Below are 15,522 nucleotides of genomic sequence, written 5' to 3'. Positions count from 1 at the left end.
ATATGGGGATTGTCATAGAGAAAAACAACCTGTGACTATAGAATAGCTGATTTGCAAATGCTTGCCTCATTTGTACCTATGTGAAGGATGGGATTTTATATGTACATATGTGCTTGGAACAGAGTAGAGAAATAAAGCATGTTATCAATGAGGAGGAAGGGTACTCTTTGCTCAGATAATTAAAGCTAAACTGCATCTGTGGGGAGGGGAGCCCTGGGACTGAAAGAATAATTGCCCCCATTTACTGCTTGACTTTGGATATGTGGACACAAGAGTGTACAGTATTTAAAGTATCTGATATCCTCCCAGATGTAAGCCGGGGCTTTGTAAGTGAGCTTTATGTTAAGAAGCAGTGTCCAGAAACCCTGGCCAGAGCCAGTGCCATTGTTTGCAGCCCATTTTTGTGTCACCCAAGTCAGAGAGCATTTCGTTATAAGAATAGTGCACTATGTTTTTGGAGAGGGCTTCATCCCTGGTTCGTGAGAAAGTTGAGATGTGGGGCTATTCAGGACCAGTCTTCTGAGACATGTCTTGGGGGAGGGAAGGAAGATTAAATAACAGAACAATCCCCACCAAAAAAACCTTAGCTTTCAAATGCTCATAGCAGTTGAGTTTGCAGAATGTTAGCATCCAGTCTGACCCCAAGAGTTCCCCTAAGTGCTAAACACTGTTCAAATTCTCATTTATCCCCAAGCTTTATCCTCACTGGCATCTTATGGGTGTCTCAGATACCACAGAAAGGGCTGTTGTCTCTTCTAGCTTGTTAAAAGTAAACCTGGGTAGAATATTTCAGTAGAGGAAAATGGTGGCTGTGTGGCTCTTCAGAAAGGGAAAGTAAATGTTCTGGGGTAAGCAAACCCAAAGCTTTAACATTCTTTCTTCAAGTCGTGATTTCTTTAAAAAGAGGTGTCGTTACAGTGTTTTGTGGGTGACGTGCAGTCGGGAAGGTCATACGTGCTTGGGGTGGGGAGATCATGTGTGCATGTGGTGGGTGATCATGTGTACATGTGGTGGGGAGATCATGTGTGCATGTGATAGGAAGATCATGTGTGCATGTGGTGGGAAGATCATGTGTGCATGTGGTGGGTGATCATGTGTACATGTGGTAGGGAGATCATGTGTACATGTGGTGGGGAGATCATGTGTGCATGTGGTGAGAAGATCATGTGTGCATGTGGTGGGGAGATCATGTGTGCATGTGGTAGGTGATCATGTGTACATGTGGTGGGGAGATCATGTGTGCATGTGGTGGATGATCATGTGTACATGTGGTAGGGAGATCATGTGTACATGTGGTAGGGAGATCATGTGTACATGTGGTGGGGAGATCATGTGTGCATGTGGTGGGGAGATCATGTGTGCATGTGGTAGAGAGATGATGTGTACATGTGGTAGAGAGATGATGTGTGCATGTGATAGGAAGATCATGTCTACATGTACTGGGGAGATCATGTGTGTATAAGGTGGGAAGATCATGTGCACAATGGTAGGGAGATCGTGAATGCAGTGAGGAGACAAACACAGTGGTAGGGAGCTACGTGGAAACTGTGTGTACTTCATAGTTGCATGACATTTTCCTTGGGAGATGCAGACAAATGTCTACTCATCACACAACAAAGCAAAGGAACAATTCTACCACAGTCCAACTTGGTGAAACAGTGAGTTTATTTGGGCTTCCTTATGGCACACAGATGTCAGGTTACTAACAGAAGTGTGATTGGCTCTTCCTACATCACTGAACAGTCTCCCCTCTCATTGAGTGAGAATTTCCCTGTAGCAGCATAGACTATGTCTACCCTTCAGCTAGCCTCCTTTGCTGTGTTCTTCTACTTTGAGACCACAGGATCACAGGTAGTGGGGATAGAATTACATATAACTGGAAAGGAGGGGTGTGGGAAGACACAGCTAGGACCTAAGATGAGGGTCTGATGACCCTTGCCATCTGCTTCTTTATTGCGGAATGTCAACACGCCTGAGAGTCTCTTGCAGGTAGACACAGCTGCTCTGATAAAGATGGCAATTGTTGGGATGTTTGGAGGACAGTGTGCTCCAACATTCATTCAATCTTGCTATAAACTCTACGCTAGTTGCTTTTTTTTTTTTTTTTAAGTCCGTTAGAAAACACTTATAAAGAATTAAATATATTTTAGGAATTAAATTTTGAAAATGTCTTAAAGTTTTTGATAGAGTTTGGACCTTCCAGTCCCCAGTGTGTTGAAAGTTTGGTCCCCAAAGTGTATGCTATTGAGACCAGGGTGAGATCATGGGTAGGCTAGGATTGTGCCTTTGATGAGGCTTGTAAGACTCCACCCTATTTCTTTTCCTGTCTGGCTCTCTGGCTGTGAGATGAGTTGCTCCTCCACATTCTCCCACCCTCTGTGCCCTTGTCACAGGCCCAGAGCTACAGGGTCAACTGACCATGAACCAGAACCTCCAAAATCAGCAGGTCATACAAATCCTGTCTTTTCAGATGCATTTTCTCAGGGATTTTCCTGTAGCAATAGACAGCTAACCCACTTCTCAAACACTGTCTAAAAGTTCCTCATCATTCCCAGCACTAAGTCCCAAGGGCCAGCAGGAGTGTCTCTCTAATGTAAGGTGACAACTGGGGCTAAGGGTTCTCAAAAATAGAAATGAAGAAAAAAGCAGCTAAAGTGAGGAATGCACTTGCCATGTGCTTCAATGAAGAAATTGAATGACTATGGCCTTACCCGTCCTCTGACCCCTTTATACCTGAGACGCTCAGCAAAGCCTCTGGACAATATCTTTTCTGCAATACCTCATCTTTGAGCTCCTCTGAGGCACCTTCACTTTCCAGTTCAATCCCCGGCCTGTCAGTATGCCATGTTACTGAATATATCAACCATGAGGCTCTGTTGCTAAATTTCCTTCCTGGGGGAGACAAACAATGTCTACCCTATCTCCCAAGGTGCCAATGACAAACCAAGACACAATTCTACCAAACGTCACTGTAGAGAACCAGTGAGTTTCTTGATCTTACTTACAGAACATAGGTAAGGGCTCACCTAAGGAATGTGAGTATTCTCCCCGCAAAAGCTTCCAGCTAGTGTTGCAGTAAGATTTTTGTGTATTATGTGAAGTATTAAAATGCTAAATACTGGTCCCCAAGATCTGGTTGCTCCCAGATGAGTGACTCTTCATGTGTACCAGCTATTGTTGTATAAACCTTGCCCCTCAAGGTATCCCCAATTGGCTAAAAAAGATGCCCACAGCCTGTGCTGGGCAGAATGGGGGTGGGGCACAGAGTGAAGGGTCGAAGTCGCCAAGGAGTAGGTGGATTGTTAGTGCATAGCCATGAAGGAGGGCCTAATGGAATAGGTGCGGCTCAGGAGGAACTCGGCAAGTGATACCTCAGGATTATTGACAGGGAAGTAGACAAACTATCGTAGAGGATTGGTATCTGCTAAGGTCTAGTGCTTTTAAGCTTATTATAAATTTAAAGGCTTTGTGTGTGTGTGTGTCTTATTTGGTAACTAGATGGTTTAAGTGGGGTTAAAAAAATCCAAAACAACATTTACTACAACAGTTGTCTTTGTATTATTCAATTGTTAATTCTGTACCAGCAGAGAGCTAAGTACTGTTTGGACATTCCTGTTGGCCCTAGTCCCTTCTGCTGACCTCTGCCAATTCGACAGAGGCCTGGCTGTTCGTGCTAGGTTGTGCCAGCACTGCTGCTACTCTGACACGACTGAACTGGACTGTTGACATATCCATGAAGTAGTTCTCAGTGGATCAAGCTGCTGCTGCTGACCTGTGAACTGAACTGCTGATTTCCAGACAACACAGACAGGAGTTGCTCCAAATATTCTTTCTAAACAGGCCCACTTCTTCCGTATCCTTTCTTCCCTACTACCTCTGATGGGTGGTGGGCTAGAAGAGAGGTTAACGCATTTAAGAACCATCATTAAAATTAGGCTTTGAAAAACTTAAAGCTACAGAGGCCACATGCAATTAAGGAAGCATTATATACACCAGGAACTGGGGAGAGGCTGATGCTAAGATGAGGGTCCTGTGACTCTTCCCAGCCTTCCACGAGGAGGTGCAAACCACAAGCCCAGCTAGAATAATCCTTTTGCAAAGGGGTGAGGTTGAAGTCTACAAGATGGAAATTGTTGGGCTAGGAGGATGGTTAGGTACAATGGGCTCCCAGTCCACTTGACTTCAGGAAGTGGCCACTACTTTGGCTTTTGGGGAGACATAAAACTCTTGGTCTAGCTTCAGAAAAATTCCAAAGTAGGCCCCAACTCAATTTCTCTCTGAATTTCTTTAATAAGGCTGAGAATTTCACAGAACTTTCTGGACGACTTAGAACACTGAAAATGACTAAAAACAACTAGTAATGAGATAGTTGTGACTGTCAATATCAAATTTAATATCTTGTGTAAAAGCCCAAGTTTCACTGGGACATTGATGGCATCAAGCTTGCTGAGGGGTAGGCTCAGTCTCCTGCATTTCTTTTTACCCAAACGCCACCCTCTCTACAAAGAGACTTCCAATAGTAAACAGAACATGGAGAGGGGTTGATGTGTTTATACAAAGATAAGGAGAGAAGGGGGATACGTTGTATGGAATGTGTGAGGTATGGGGAAGGGGATATCTCAGCGGGCCCATGCCAAGGCATCCCTTCCCCCTGAGTGACCAGTATAGTATAGTATAGAATAGAGTTTATTTAGGGCATGGGGAGGAGAATTAAGAGGGTAGTACAGGCAGAGAAAGGCAAAGAAGAGGAGAGAGTAGAGAAATGGAGGCCAGCCATGAACACTTGGAGGTGGTGGGGGGAGGGAATGGGAAGGGGAAAGCAAGAGAATCAAGAGATCAAGAGAAAGGGAGGCAAGCAAGCAGTCCCTTTTATAGTGGGTCAGGTTTACCTGGCTGTTGCTAGTTAACTGTGGGGAGGAGTCTACCTGGCTGTTGCCAGTTAACTGTGGGGAGGAGTCTACCTGGCTGTTGCCAGGTAATTGTGGGATAGAGTTTGTACAGAATGCTAACAGGGATAGCAACCAGAAGAATCTTGGGGGAGGCCACGCCCAAGAAACTCACACACAGGGGTTCATTTTCTTAACTCTCTAACTCTCCAGTGCTCTACACCTGTAGGTTCCTTGGCTGAGGGAGCTCTTGGCTTGGAAAATCCCCTTTCCTTCCATCCTATGACAGGTGGACCCTTTTCCATTTCTTTGCTCTTTACTTTCCATGAACAATGAATGCCAATTGAATAGTTGTTCAATTCTTTGTTGGTTGCATTTCTGTACTGCAAGCTTTGACATGGCAAGTCTGTCTTGCTCTCTCAATCCTGGTTGCCGATATGCAGTACTAACTGAGTGATTGGATGACTAAGCTGATCCCATAAAAGAGACACTCTACTCTGATCTTGAAATCAAACCCTTTAAATTAAGAGAGGCACCTGGTTGGAAGTTCCAAGAGAATGATTTTGGTTTAGTTTCTGTACTGGCTAGTTTTGTGTCAACTTGACACAGCTGGAGTTATCACAGAGAAAGGAGCTTCAGTTGAGGTAATGCCTCCATGAGATCCAACTGTAAGGCATTTTCTCAATTAGTGATCAAGGGGGAAAGGCCCCTTGTGGTTGGGACCATCTCTGGGCTGGTAGTCTTGGTTCTGTAAGAGAGCAGGCTGAGCAAGCCAGTATGGAACATCCCTCCATGGCCTCTGCATCAGCTCCTGCTTCCTGACCTGCTTGAGTTCCAGTCCTGACTTCCTTTGGTGATGAAAAACAGTATGGAAGTGTAAGCTGAATAAACCCTTTCCTTTCCAACTTGCTTCTTGGTCACGATGTTTCTGCAGGAATAGAAACCCCGACTAAGACAGCTTCAGAAAAAGAAAAAAAATCTTTAATATCATCCTTTCTATAGGATGTCTTGTTATCTTGGGAAATGAAAGAAGACAATTTCTTGCCTTCGGGCCATGAAAACTTTCTTGACTTGAAGCACTTTTGCAAAAACGTGAAGTTGAACTCTATAAGATGAAGATTCTTGGGCTAAGAGGATAGTTATATAAATTAATCTTACCTGACCATGGAAGTAATGGATAACCATCCTTATCAATTAGGTTCCAGGAAGGAGTCCCGAGCCCATCTTGGCTATTATAGAGCAACATGGCAACGAATATTGCACCAAAGGAGTTCACCTGTCCAAATGGCTTTGTCTCCTATCAGCTCATTTGACTTTCTGCCCTTTTGGCTTGAAGAAAATGCAATTAGAATCCCTTCTCTGGCCAAACAACAAAATGAACAAGTGAGTATGACAGTAATGGTGGCTCACTTGATAAGGGGAGCTTGGGTTGTGTGTCCGAGTGTGTGCACATGTGGGTGCACTTATGTCCTTAGCTAATTTACTTTTGGTTCAGGGACATTAAAGCCAGAAAGAATTTGGAGAGCAACAAAAACAATCCATGGATAGGTTAGATGTCCAAGTCTGGTCTTTTAAGAACAGAACATGTTTAACAAAGGTAAAGGCTTAGAAAAAAATCAAGTGACCAAGGGTACCAGGCCTGGGAAATAAGCCATAGCTCAGAAGATGGCTCCAGCATTAGGTGATGTCATTGAGGTTGTCTGTGGCTTAGCCTTTCTTGTCTGTCCAGACTTGTCTACCAAGGCAATATGAAAAGTCTAGAAGAATTCCCCAAGACATGCCTCACTACAGAAAGCACTTAGCTGGATCCTTTGGCTCTAGAAATGTTGGGAACCCCACCAGAGAATCATGGACAACCCACACAGAGATATTCTCTGGAAAACGAGGTCACAACTCAGAATTCAAAAATACAGTAACAGCTTAGGAGATGCATCAGGAACTGCCCCACCCCACCCCCCCCCCCCCCATTTCCTGGGCTCTCCTAGTCTGGGCCTGTTTCTCACTCCCCTGACCCTTTCCCGTTCTTTTCCATAACTCAGGAAAGAGAAGCTGAGACAGGAACAAAAGTAGCAAGAAACATACCAGGGAGCTCTTGCCCCAACTTTCACTGGTGGTTGAGTGGGACTGGTACAGGAAATCCAAATAAACCCCTCCTCCCTGAGTGGCTTTTGGCCAGAATGTTTTATTACAGCAATAGAAAGCAAACCAATAGAAGCCCCAATAAATTCAAATTTACCCCAGGAATCTAAGGCAGGAAGGAATAGACCAGTGCCTGATGCCAGCCAGAGGAGGAATTTTTATCTCCTGGAAAAGATGTCACACAGTTCTGACAGCCTGTCAGACTACCTTGCAGGAGAAACTGGAGCTTAGACAAGACACTTCAAATAAGCACAGGGCCACGCCTTTTCTGGGACTGCTTAGTTATGCACACCTGTAGCCTCCCCTAGCTTTAAGCCTAAGCCTCATGTCAGGACCCTGCAGACAGACTTCAGGCAGTCACTGAACATCACCGTCCTCTTCCCCACACATGGCCCCACTGAATAAATGTCTCTTTTTCTTTCTTTCTTTCTTTCTTTCTTTCTTTCTTTCTTTCTTTCTTTCTTTTTTTTTTTTTTTTTTTTTTTTTTTTTTGCTAGAGTCCAGCCTTACCCTACCAACTCCAGGAGGAGTATAGAGACTATTGGTTTAAATGAGCTGACCAGGGCCCGGAGCAAAGATGTGTCCCTCTGCTGGAGAGTCAACCTGTTCATTTCTGACTTACCCGCCATCCAGGCTGAGCAGGCAAAGTAAACAACTAGCTCTACATTTTCACATCTAAGCATAGACACAGGAAGAGAACTACAATGTCATGCTTAGTGTTGGCCTGTAAATCCCAGCGTGAAAAGCTGCTGTCAAAGTAAGTGAGGCCTAGAGAGGGTAGTGATGCTGATATCTAGCTGTTGGGGGCATAGAGTTATGATGTGGTCAGATGGATACCGGAGAATCTCCAAAACACCTCTTAGGTGCTCAGGGGTGCAGTTCTGATGCCCCCTATTTTGGAGGACTCTTCTCTTAGGGGACACTTCTCTTCTGGTGGCTCTTGTTAAGACGATCAATGTCGTTGGGGTAAACAGTTGGTTTCCTTTGTATTTTAAGATTTCCTGTTGTTGGCATCCTTCCTTGAGGATGGCTTTATCTCCAGGCAGGGGCCAGGAAGTTGATTGTGTTGAAGGGAGCATCCTTCTGGGCTGAGCCCAAGGCCAGCTTAGACTTTCCCCAAAGTCCACACTGGGGAATCCAAGCCAGTTCATGAGCTACCAGCCTTGTTTGTCAGGTGCTATTTTAAAGATTGGACTCCCGAGTAGTTCAGACCCATTAGATATGTCTCTATTTCTGCAGCTGTCCTAGCCAGATGTGCAGGAGCTCTACCGTTCATGCTCCCCCACCCCCATAAATAAATCAGATTTCCTGTTTCATCACTAATAGTATAACAGATGGCACTGTGAATGGCAAGGGATCCGGTGGCACCCTCCAGCAGTGGGTGGGTGGACTGAGGATATGACCACCATGTCTGTTTCAATCCAGTCTCCATATTCAGTGGTTACATGATTTCAAGGAAGTGTTACTTTTATTAAAAGTGGCTCAGAAAAATGGCTTTATCTCTTTGGGACTCACATATTCTCAGTTTAGACGGTTCATTACTTTAAAATCTATACCCTATATTTTATATAGATATTTTTGTTCTAAAAATAGATAAAAATAGATAAAATAAATGTGCTACAGGCATATTTTCCTCATCCAGAATTGTCAATATAGTTTTTAATATTTTTGCTTCCAGGCCTTTTGTTCCCTCTTTTTTTATTTCTACATTCTAAAAAATTAAAACAACATGCGTGTAAACTTAAGGTGACGTCACCCCCCCCATTCCTGGTTCTGTTGCCCTTTGACATACTTTCCCCAGTTTAGTGTACGTACATGCACTAAGATCTGTTATGTCTGACAGATTTGGAGTAGGTCATTCAATATACTTTCCTATTTTACAGGGCATGTGTGTTCATCAAATATAGGGAATCCAATATGTAAATTTTGGTTTTGACTGAAGGGAAATGTTTATAAATAGGAAACATACACCAAAACCTCAGCAGGCGGATTTCTGAGTCCGAGACCAGCCTGGTCTACAAAGTGAGTGCCAGGACAGCCAGGGCTACACAGAGAAACCCTGTATCGGAAAACAAAACAAAACAAAAGTTTAGTTCTGTTTTGCAGAAAATTTGGACGTGAGGTCACTCCTTTATGGCCACATCCGGCAGTCACTGAGCTATCTCATGGAGAGGTGTGGTGTGTACACCTGAAGCTGACTGGGATGCAGCTCTGACCCTGGGGAACACCCAGAGTCTCTAAGCAATGTGCAGCTCTTTACTGTCGTTGTTTTATTCCTGAATTTTCAGATAAGGAATTAAACTCAGGAAGAAAGGAAGAAACTCTAAGAAAATGTGTTGTTCATTACCAGTTTATGAAAGTGGACCGACTCCAGGTTCCACAAGTTCAGACGACGGGCCTCTCCTTTATGAATTCAGCTGTTGAGAGCATAGGTCAAATGGGGCTAGCTAGCTTCATGGACACGGGCCAACCAATCAGATGGCACACCGGATGGAAACAAGAATCAATGTAAAGTTCTGTGTTTGAGTTTGAAAAAAAAAATCAATAACTCAAGTGCAGTTCATGTAAAAGATGATGGGGAGTTTACTTGGCTTCTCTCCAATACCCACGTATAGAAAAATCAACTTGTGTAGCTTCCTATGGATGCATTTTACAGCCTGTTTATATTGGAGGCTTAGCCAGGGAGTGGCACCGCTTTAAGTTAGATTTCTGTGCTGAGCTGTGTGTGTGTGTGTGTGTGTGTGTGTGTGTGTGTGTGTGTACTATGGGAATGGGATTAGTGCATTTTGTTTGAACATTTCTCCTGACAGAATTCTTACAGCCATACTTTGGTGTGATCTTTTAAAGGGGGTGATTTGTGGACCACCAGAATTAACTTGTTACACCAGGCTGGGCTCATGGAAAACATAGATTTGTGTGTAACTCCTTATAGGTCTCTAGAGATGGACTCTAGGCTGTTGTTTTGAGTACAAACACTCTAGAGCCCCAACTATATGCCAAAAAGGAAAAAAGATGATAAGAAAATATTGGGATTAGTCATAGCTGTAGTTTCAGTATCCTGTGGCTGGACTGCGTTTAATTAGGATCATAATCTCCTTAAAAGATGCCAGCTATGTTCCTTCCCTCTCCCTCCCATTCAAGAACATGCTTTTGCTAGAAATCATTAGTGTATAAGGCTACTTTCCTAATTTGCTTTTGCTGCTAGGGAGCTCAGCTTCTAAACTGGTCTTTTTCGCTGGTAATTGCTTTGGTATTTCTGTCAATTTTTCATGTTTTATCCTTCTTTGTGACTTTATCTTCTTTCCTGATATCTTTTTCCTTCTGTAGTTTAATTTAAAATTTGTTGTCCCATCTGCATTTTGGTAGGCTATGTCCAACACCTTTGCTTGGAACAAGATAGGAAGATATTCATATCTTTTGAATTGTTTTCAGAAGATATTATTAAATGAAATAAAGCCCACTTGCTATCAATATTATAAAGCATAGCATTAAGGCTGAGGAAGCATATCAAATAGTGTGTTGGGGATTTATGGTGGCAGAGCAGCTCATTTATCTCCTCATCTCAGACCAGAGAGACAGACAGCAGGGACTCAAGTAAAGCAAAAGCTCTTGTGAGTCCCAGCGATGACCTCATGGGGTTTTGGTGTGTGTAAGTGCACATGGATGCCTGCGAGTGTATCCAGCTATCCACCTGTGGTAGGTACCAGAATTTGTGGGGAGGGGTGTAGAGGTCAGAGGACAACCTCATGGGATGTTGATTTACGGTATGTGTACAGCAGGATCTCTCACAAGCCTAGAACTCACTAAGTAGGCTAAGGTCACTGGCTCATCAGCAAGTGAGCCCCAGAGATCTGCCTGTCTCTAGCTCTCCAGTGCTTTATTACAAGCCTGGGCTATCTTCTGCCTTCTTTATTTTTTTCACGTGGGTACTGAACTTAGGTCTTTATGTTTACAAAGTAAACACTTGACTCACTGAAGTTTCCACAGCCCCTGTTATTTGGTATTTCTAACTGATGATATTACATACACAGGGGCATGTGCACACAGGTGCATGTGTGTGCACACACACACACATGCACACATATACAGACACATGCAGAGAACTAAAGGGAGAGTAATTATGAACTGAATATTTTATGTCTAATCTAAAAATCTTCATGTTAAAGACCTACTCTCCCATGTGATTGTATTTGGTGACAGGGTCTTTGCTATAATAATAAAGGTTAGATGATGTCACAAGGATGGAGACCTGTGACTGGATAACATTAATGCCCTTAGACGTCACAGAAGAGTCCTGTTTTCTGTCTTCACCCTCTGAGGGCACAGTGAGAAAGCAGATGTCTGCAGGAAGAAGGCCCTTAAAGGGCCAACCACACTGGACCCCACTGAGAAAATTAATTTCTATTGCTTCATAGACATATCCTGGAAATAAAATAATTTTTAAAATTCAGGATTCATGTCTCTGAACTTTACCTTCATCTTTTGACAAAAGAAACAAGCAGTTACTAAAGGAAAGCTTCTTTTTGCAGTGGGCATCAATCAACACAGAGATTAATAGCTGATCAAAAATGCAGGGGACAAGAGACTGTGAGTGTCTAGATGTCTAGATCAACTCCAACCCCAGGCAGGGCACAGGGGACATTACAGAAGAGTGGGGTGGGAAGAACATAAGAGCTGGAAGATGGGGAGAAGAGAATGTCATCTTCTGACCCTGACAGAGACCCTGTTCTTAAGAACACACAGGAGCTGTGGTTACTCATGTAAGGGCTGCACTAGATCAAGTTAGTCCAGCAGAATGCGGGAGGGCTCGTTCCCCCTCCTAGCTAAGGAGCTATTAAATGTTGATGGCTGCTGTTGAAGAGAGAGGCATTTTTCTTTCCTGTGAGGATGTGACCACTGGTAGGTTGCCCATGCTTCAATAGATGCCCCACCCATGCACACAAGAACAGCACTAGTTGGGCTTTTGGGGTTATTCAAAAATATAGAAGATGAGAGTTGGTATGGGGACATGTTGGGCGGGCCTGGGGAGATTTGGAGAGAGTGGGTGGGAGGGGTGGACATGATACAAATACATCATTCACATAAAATTCTCAAATAAGGAATAAAAATAATGTGAAGATGTATATGAAAACATTTTCTCCCCCTGAACTTGATTATGGTTATAATGGACAAAATTATGTATTTGCTAAAAGAGAGAGTTGAAGCCTAGTAAGAGGTAACTGGGTCTTAGGGGCTCTGCCCTCGTGAGTGCATTGGTGCTATGTTGTGGAAATAGATCAGGGCTTGCGAAAATGGCTTAGCTCTCGTGAGAGCAGTTATGAAATGGGGCCACCCTACATGCCTGTCCCTTGTGCATGTGGTCATTTCCCTTGGCACTTCTCCATCACATTGTGTCAAAACCAGACCATTTGCCAGGGTATCAGAATCACATTTTGGGGACTCTCGATTCATCAGAATCAGGAACCAAGTAAAGTTCCTTTTTTTCTATAAGTTGCTAAACCTTAGACATTTTGAAATAGCAATATGAAGTGGATCAAGATGCATATATGGACGGTGTTGAAAACCATTAAAGAAGGCAATAAAAAAAAAAGACCCAGGTGCCTGAGGGGGTGAATTAATGAAGTCCTGAAAAGATGAATGAGAAGTCAGAAGGCTAGGGCACTCTCTTAAGAGTATCAAGTGTCTACACAGAATCTCAAGCCCTGAAGGCATTTGAGATAGGTTAACAGCTGGAACACCATCCTCTAAGATGGTTACTTGCCTAGAATAGGCAGTGTATCCTCCCTCTGGCCCTGGAGATTTCTGGGACACTGCAGGGTTTTCTGGCATGGGCTCCTCTGTTTCCTGGCTACAGTTGGGTTCTGGGCCATCTTTTGTTTCATTCAGTTTCAAATGAGAGGATCTTTTGGATGCTGGCTCTGAACTGGGAAATGGAAACTATTTGTGCTGCCATGAGGGAAGTGTTCTGCATCTGGCAGGGACCCTGGGCTGGAAGCAGCATAAAGAGAATGTTAGGAAACCACCAAGCAGCCCGCACTCTCGGTGAGCTTTCATTGTTAGTATTCCAGTTCCTGGGAGGATGTCTAAAGCTTTTCCTGGTTTATCGCCTTGAAGATTAAAAGGAAAGCAAAAAAAAGCCCACAATACTTTATACAGCTCAAGTTCCTCACCACAAGTACCCCAGTAAGAAAGTCTGTATATGTGCGTCTGTGAACCGTTCAAGATGGTGTGGGTGATAAACATTCGTGTTGGGGCGCTTTTTCCATTCCCTCACTGATCTGGCTCAGCCTCGCAGCAGCAGACAAAGTTCATTCTGTCCTTTAGAAGTGCCTGCTGGACTTTCGAGGGTTTTCTCCCAGCCGCCCCCCACCCCCACCCCCCAAGCTTGCTTGAGCTTGTTTAGCTTGTTGCTTCGGAGAATGAAACACTCTTTTACTGGCATTTGGCATAATGTAAGGCATATCTATTGGATCCTCATTCTTTTACATAGGAAATAGAAAGGGGTAGTCTTTAATAAAATAGAGCCACCAATCCCACTCCACCAACCTCAGCTTCCCAGTACATTGTCAAGTTCAGTCTAAAGCCTCTGAGATGCTGCTGGGACAGTTTTCCAAAGGAAAGGCTCCCATATTCTGCCTCTCCCGTCCTTCCTCGGTCTCCTCTCTGTTGCCTCCAGTGAGCTGTGATCTGATACAGCCTAAAAGACTCCCAGGGACATGATGTGAGCCCAGAAGTCAGCCTCCTGCATGCACAGACAGTACTCATTACTTTAGAAAGTTCCAGCTCCCACTGAATTGAAATCTGTTTGATGCTTATTACACACAGTCCTTGAAGCATTTGGAGAGGACCAGGGTGTCTTCATGTGCCAAACGGAATATCTTCAGATGTCCTTCACTGGTCATGATTACCAACACAGATTAAAGCAGATCTGCCCCTCCCTCCCTTCTCTCTCTCTTTTTTTCCCTCTTTCCACAAATATTTCTGCATCTAAGTGCCAGAAATTGTGCTAGAGACATTTTCCCTCCATTGTACAGCACAGTGACTTGACTATTAAAGGCAAATACAAAATTTATGCAGCTTTCTTTTGGTTGGAACATGAGGTTGCTATGAGTCCCTCAATGGTAGCCTTAAACTTTCAAAACCTCCTGCTTCAGCCTCTCAAGTGCTGGTCTTATAAGCCTATGCACTCAGTACATCAAATATTGGTTCTTCCATCCTCCTTGGCTGTGGAGTCCTTTCAATCTTCCTAAGCATGCTGAGCACAGATTTTTTTCAATCACGATAGAGAATACACTGAGTCTTTGTAGTTATGGCAGTAATGTAGGCAGCCTGCCTGGCACATCCCTTGGGCTGAGCAGAAACTCGATGGGCCCGCCAGGCCATGCTATTATTAACCCAAATAAGAGCATGGGATGGTTTTGGTCATCAAAGAGCAGCAGCTGCAGATCCACGATCCAAGAGCCTGTTCAGCCAGCATGATGTCTATGCTGTCATTGAAGTTATTGATAAAAACATTGACCAGGATGTAGGCTGGATAAGAGCCCTGTGACCCTATCCAAGGACACCAACCCGTTGTATCCTTATTCTGTTACTAAGCATTTTCTATGCCAGGGCCATTGAGTTGGTTATAAATAGAACTGTGCTCTTTTTTGCTATATGATTTCTCCAGATGGGAGTTTGGAGAGTTTTTGTCAATTCCCCTACTGAAATCCAGGTATCTGCCTCTAGCATTCCTCTGATCAAGTCATTAAAAGAGCCTCTGTCCTTCCCGAGTGCTGTCATTCAGAATGAAATCCCCTCCCCTCTCAAAGAAGATGAACAAGTCGCATTAATCTGCCCTCGAGTCTTAGTGACCCAACAGACTCCTTTCTGACTCAGGCGGGAGCGAGAGAGTTGTTGGAGAAGCAGAGAAGGGTGCTTGATAGAAAAGTTAGAGGTGTGCAGCTGCACGTGGGTAAGCAACACAGGCCATTGAACAAGCTCAGAAATGAATCTCTGTGCAGAACCACATTTTGCAATAAGAAACAGAAACCCACGAGGATCCTTGTGCCCCTGCTTACTCCCCCTTCAGTCTGAGAAACAGCAAGATCAATGCATTCCAAATACACCTTTCTTTCTACCCTAGCAGGCGTTAGGAGAGGAAGACAGGTCCTTATAGGACATATTCGAGTTCAGCACAATATTAACATCCTTGCTAACAGTAAAATTTTGGGTGACATTTCTGACCACAGTGTTAAGTGCAATAAATCATAATTTGCACCCACCAATGCCAGGAAGACAGAGCCACTAGCTTCTTGTCTTAGAGACATAGACAGGCTGTCAATTTGCTTAAAGCCACATTGATATGCAGGGGACAGGGCCACAGCTAATTTAGTTCTTCACTCTACCAGGTGTGTGCAACATTGTGACATTGTGACACAATGTTGTTATCTACCTGAACCTTGCAATTGATCATACATATGTTCCAGCGCGCACACGCGTGTGAACGTACACACAC

This window comes from Mus musculus, chromosome 10 (genome assembly GCF_000001635.26).
Source record: "Mus musculus strain C57BL/6J chromosome 10, GRCm38.p6 C57BL/6J".
In the NCBI taxonomy this organism is placed as follows: Eukaryota; Metazoa; Chordata; class Mammalia; order Rodentia; family Muridae; genus Mus; species Mus musculus.
This window is presented reverse-complemented; position numbering follows the sequence as displayed.